At 61.1% G+C, this 5,935-nt stretch overlaps 1 long non-coding RNA gene across 1 annotated transcript in view; it reads left to right on the forward strand.

Moving 5' to 3' along the window:
- The first annotated feature begins 5,400 nt into the window (after positions 1–5,400).
- LOC115291375 overlaps positions 5,401–5,935 on the forward strand; it is an 8,184-nt gene continuing 7,649 nt past the window's right edge. The window contains exon 1 of the long non-coding RNA XR_003908411.1: positions 5,401–5,822. This is a non-coding gene — a long non-coding RNA (uncharacterized LOC115291375). The remainder of the gene's footprint in view (positions 5,823–5,935) is intronic.

Genomic DNA, 5,935 nt, shown 5'->3' on the forward strand with positions numbered 1-5,935 from the left:
CGGGGCGCAGCAGCGCTGTGGCGGAGGCGCGGGCCCGGGCCCGGCTGCTGGCGTCCGAGGCGGGCCCGGGAGCAGGTGGGGGCCAGAGCCGTCGGCGCTCTCACTTGCGGGAGCAGAACCTAACCACGCGACCGCTTTGTACTGCCTTGAGACGGACCCTGCAATTTCCCTGTGGTCTGTAATTACCCTGTGTCACACCACACAACACTTGTCATGTAGTTAAGTGGTGGGCAGTTACCATGGAAACAAGTAGTACCATTCCCTAACTTCCCAAAGTAGTTGTATATTTAAAAAACGTCCTAGTCGTGTTCCACTTGGATGGAGATTTACAACGGCCACCAGTTTGACAAGGAAGTCAGCCAGGCTGCCTGCTGTTTCCGCTGTCCCAGCCCCTCCCTCTGGACTCTCTGTCCCTCCCTTTCAGGGGTCACACCCTGCAGCCACCAGCCCCTGCTCTCCCTCTGTCCTCACTGGCTTCCTTGCCCTTGCCTGGCAAAGCCACAAATCTGGCGAGCACTCCTGGACCGAGTGGCACACATGCCAGGAGGACAGCACACACAGAGCTGGCGCCTCGGAGCACACGCAGGCTGCACGAGCAGCATCGTCACACCTCGCCTCCCTTGTCTGGCCACGCTCCCAAATCCCCCGACAGTCCTGCCCGCATCTTAAGCCAAACCATATGCAGTATCTCTTCCTGTGGGTCAAACGCCAGTGAATACTGGCAGTTCATGGGGACGCCTCCCGCGCCCCCCAGGCTAGCCTGCCCCTCCACAGAGGCGGGCCCTCTGTCCCTGGGGTCCAGCGCCCTGCCCACCCGCCCCCCACAGCCCTGCCCACCCACCCCCCACAGCCCTGCGGGAGGCCCTCCCACTGCTAGCATGGCCCCCCCAGCAGCCCCTCTCCCCCGCGGCTCTCAAAACCACTCACCGCGCCTCCTCTCCTCTATCTGCACCCACGAGCCTGTCAACATCGTGCAGGTCACCGGTGACCGACATGAATCCCAGCCCTCCCACCCGGTGGCAGCCCAAGGCAGGGGTGGCATCGGCCCAGGCTCCCCGCATGGCTGTCCTCTCAGATCCCTGAGTCCATCCCAGCCAGGCGGGACGGGACACCCAGACCCTGTCCTTGATCTTCTGTGTCCTCCCCGCTAGTCTGGCCACCGTGTGCTTAGGAGTCACCTGAATGTCAATGTTTCCCCCTGGACTTGCCCAGTGGCCAAGAGCAGGACAGCTCCTTCCAGGCTGGCCTCACACCTGCGGTCACTCCTGCCCCATGGTCACCGGTCACCTCCCTCCACCAGCTGGCCCCCAGCTCTACCTCCACACATACCTCGCCGTGTCCCGGGCACACCTGCCCGGGGCTCAGGCGGCAGCCACCTCCTGACGCTGCCCTGTTCCCCACCCTGGGTCTCCCGGGTGCCCCTCCTCCACCCAGACCCAGAACGGCCCTGCAGGACCCTGGTCTGCTCGGGCCCGTCGTCGTCCACTCCGTGTGAAGGCTCTTACGGTGTGTCGGGCTGGCCACCTTCACACCTGCCACTCTCGCCACAGCCACCCTGGCCCCTGGCCGCCCCCCTTCCCCGCCCGCCGCTCTCACAGCGTCACTGAAGGGCCGCTCTCAGTGAGGCCAGCTCTCGTGCCCCTGTTGGTCCCGATGCCCCAATGGTGTGCCCTGGGTGCTCAGATACACAGTAACCTCCACTGGGCACAAGCATGCACACACAAGCGTGCACACACACTCACTCACCCCCAACTGCACACACTTGTGTACACACACACACAAACTCCATCCTTACACACCTGTGTATATGCACATACAGACTGACCCCCATCCATGCACACCTGTTTATGCACATGCACTGATGTCCCATCCAGCACATGTGTGTGCACACGATAACCCTCAATCACATGCATGTGTATGCACTAGCGCACACACGCACACACACACGCGCACTCACACACCAGCTCACACCCGCTCCCTCTTCTCCTTATGCACGAAGCTCATCGGCGCCTGGTGTCTGAGGCGTGCGGGCCCCCTGTGGCGGCCTCCCAGGCTGGGGGGTGATGCCGATGACCCGGGCCGGCCCCGGGCCTAGCACAGAGCACGCTTTTGTCCTATCTGCTCAGCGACTGCTGAACCTGGGAGAGCAATTCAAGTCTTCGTCCTCGTCTAGAACGATTCCTAAAATCCTGGTCTGAAGCTCTCCTCATCCTCGCTGTGCTTCTGACCTGGGGAGACTCTCGCGTGGCCACAGTGCAGACATTCTCTGTGGGTGAGGAGCACCCGCCACCACGGACTCCAGCCCGCGTTACCGAGGGAGTGAGAGGCTTTCTCGTTCACTACAAACTACCCTGTTAAGGGAAGCGAACAGACTGAGAAGCGGGTCCGCATCCGAGAGGCCGGTCACAGCAGGTGGAGCGCCTGCCGTCGGGAGGCCCTCTCCATGTGCCCGCGGCCGAGTGAGGTTAATGGGAGTCAGGGTGCAAGTCAAGGTTAGGAGCCTCAAAAGAAATGGTCAAGCAAAGGGAGAAACCGGAAGTGAGGGCGAGGCCCCGAGTCCGAGTGAGAGAAGGGAGGGTCGAGATCCGGGCCGAGGTGGGTCAGCCAACAGGCACTGAGGTCGGGTGCAGGCAGGGCACAGGTGGGCAGAGCAGGCCGGGAGAGGCGGGGGCTCGGGTGAGTCATCGTCCGGGACGGGATGGGGCCGGGCAGGCGGGTCACCAGCAGGGGTAGACGAGAGAGTACCTGGGGGCGTCTCCTTCTCCCGGCCCGTGGACGCCTGTCCTGCCAGCCCACCTGCTTCCCCGAGGGTGGGGACACTGTCCGTCATCTACCAAAAAGCAAGGGAAAAGCGTCACGTTACCAGACAACTCAGGAAGGCCAACGTCGCACACGCCCCCAAATCCTCTTCACTCTCACATTTGGGGTTCGCAGACACCCTGTCCACTTGGAATTTGGGCCGCGTCCATCAGTAATTCACCAAGTCCCAGAGCTAGTCTCCGAAGAGACACTGTGTGCGCCCCTGACCGTGCCCCCCTTCCTCAGGGTGTTCCCCGCCCCTCCCTGCCTCTGCACTGGGCGACTCAAAGACCTTGACCCTTTACTTGCAGTGAGTGCACCCTGAGCCACACCGCAAAGCCCTGACTGTTGAGTGGGCTTTTGACTCACGGCTTATGGTCAGAATGGCAGGCACACACCCGCACTTCAAATCTGGCGACACTGAGGTGCCCCAGGCAAGCGTCGCTGTCTACTTTCACGGAGCAAAGCGACCAAGAAGGAGGCCCGCTCACACACGGCCATTCCCTGCCAGGCAGGTCTTCCCCGGGGCGCCGGCTCCGCGGGCAGCCATGCCAGTGCCCGCCGGGCCCCCACCCGGGGAGGGGCCTGGGCCTCAGGGCTCCTCAGGGGAATCCAAGCAGCAGGGAACACGTCCAGAAAAGTCAGATGAAACGGCAAGATCCAGTCCTAATCATACCTAGTGAATTACGTTCCAGAAATAAGCACTGGATCATAAAAAACAGGCAAAAGCTTTAAAAGGACAAGAAACGAACACTTCCCAAGCACCCCTGCGGTGTCTCGCCTACATGTAACGTTGGCCGGACTGGGAAGCAGGTGCTGCTGGCACCATTTTCATAGAGGGCGAGTCCGGCTCAGGGAGGAAAGCAAGTTGCCAGGGGTTCTCACGGGGAGGATCCAGCGGGCGGGCGCCCTGGGACCCGAGCGCCCCCGTGGAGGAGGCGGGAGGCGTGATTCCTCCAGAGGTGTGGGTAAATTTAGGACGCGCTGCTATTTACAGCATTGTAATGACTGTGATTCTGTGTCCCTTCCACGGAGGAGTGGCGGTGACGCCACAACCCTGCGGGCCCTGCCGTGCTCTCCAGAGTGGGGGCCCCTCACCCCAGCTCTCGGGTCAGGCTCTTAAACCGCTAAGTCGCATGAATGTACCGTGAGTTTGGAATAAACTTGACGATACACGTGGATTCTTTTATTAACAGTAATAGCACTTAAGACTCTTCTTGGTCTTGGGTGGTTTTCATAACTCTTCAAAGCTGTAGATATTTAAATACGAAGAGTCAAAATGTAAACAACGAAGAGTAAGACTCCTGCTATTTCTGAGCTCAGTCGCTGCTAACACGCCTCGGTGGCCCATCCGGGAGGAAAATGCCCAGGTCTTGCTCTACAGCCGGCATCTTAGTCTTTACCCCAATACATCTCACGCTTTTTCAACCCGCATGCTCCAAGGTACCTCAGCAGGAGAAGTGAAACGCTGCACATGTTGAACTTCGGAGAACTCAGCCCCAATCCTGCCCTCCCAGGGCTCTGCACGCTACCCCGCCTCGCCTTCAGGAGTGCTCTGTCTCTAGAGCGGGCCTCCGGGGCTCACTCTCAAACGGTCCAGCCTCGACAGACCGACAGGTGAAAAACGTCCCCTCATCAGGTTAATTGCTCAAGACCGGATACCTGGGCACGTTTCGGGGAGGCTGCGCTCTTTTTCATGTTTACTGAACTCTGTGCGAGCGAGAAAGGCTCCCTCCCAGCCTTGGTGCATCAGGCAGACATGGTGACTCTCCCAAGCCGGGCAGAGCTGTGCCCCCCGCCCCCACGAGAGCGGTTGACCAGCTGTGTTTTGTTCTTTTCCTGATAGGCCCTGACCCATGTTCTTAAATCCCGACGTACTGATTAACGGGTCTGAGAGGGCACAAAGCACACGGGCTGCGCCCTGGTCGCCTCCTCCATCGCGCCACCCTGTCAAGGTCTGCGGCCCTCGAGTGTGTCCTTCCTTCCTGTGCCCTGCGCCTCAGGGGTCCCCGCCAGTCTCCCTGCGTCCTCTCAGCCCCTGGGGCCGCTGCCCTACCTGGGGTCTCTCAGCAAGGGCTCGTGAGCACCACTCTCCCTGAGTTCGCGCGTGTTTACGTCGAGAAGAACCTTTCCTAAGATCCGGGATCGTCTGCCTCGCTTTCACCTCGCGTGAAAACGGCCGCGGAAACGTCTGGGGCCAGCCCACCCCTCCCCTTCGTAAACGGTGCGGACACAGACGCGAACGTGGATAAAAACCGCGAGAAGCGCGCAAGGAAGCGGCCACGGGACGCGCAGGCGCAACCCGGGGACTGTGGGGAACGCGGCGGTCCGGTCCGGCCGCGATCGTTCTGTTCAGAGACCCTTCCTACGGGAAGCCCGAGTCCCCGGTGACGGAAACGCTCCGACGCGTTCGGTCCCAGCCGAAGACACTGACCCGTTTGCACAGGAAGCAGACTGCAAGCAAGCAGGCAGGGAGAACACGGGAAAGGCACCAGCCCAAGCGGCAAGCGTCGTGGGCACCTGCACAGAACGCGGGGAGGGCCGGTGGTCGGCGCGGCGGCGGACAGCGTCCAGGGCGCTGGCTGCGAAGCAGCGCGAGGCCACTGGTCGGAGGGCATGTGACCTCTGCACCGTTTCTCCCCAGTTTCTAAACCTCCGAGAGCCCCGCGGGGGTCCGCGCCCCGAGGGCGTTTACAAACGGACCGCTGGCGAAGCGCCGCTAGGACAGCACGACGGCTCAGCGTGAGATCCTTCGGGCCCCGCGGAACCGCCGCCAGCGGAACACAGTGCCCGGGCCCGTGGCCCCTCTGCGGCCTCTCACAGGACGCGCTCGCCGGGTGGCCCGGCGTTCGTCCGGGTGTGGACGGTGACGTAGCTCCCTATTTTCTGTGGGACGTGGCGGAAAACACCAAGAATTTGAGAGACGGCGAATGACGTTACATCAGCACTCATCAGGGAAATGCAAATTAGGCCCACACTGAGGCCCCTCTTGCCATGGCCCTCCACGTACTTTCTCTGGTGAGGTCAGTGTTCGTATCGTCTTGGTTTTTTGTTTTGTTTTAGTGTCTATTTGTTTATTTTGAGAAAGAGAGTGTATGTGAGAGAGAGTGCACAAGTAGGAGAGGGGCAAAGAGAG

The sequence above is a fragment of the Suricata suricatta genome, chromosome 5 (genome assembly GCF_006229205.1).
Source record: "Suricata suricatta isolate VVHF042 chromosome 5, meerkat_22Aug2017_6uvM2_HiC, whole genome shotgun sequence".
NCBI classification, from domain to species: Eukaryota; Metazoa; Chordata; class Mammalia; order Carnivora; family Herpestidae; genus Suricata; species Suricata suricatta.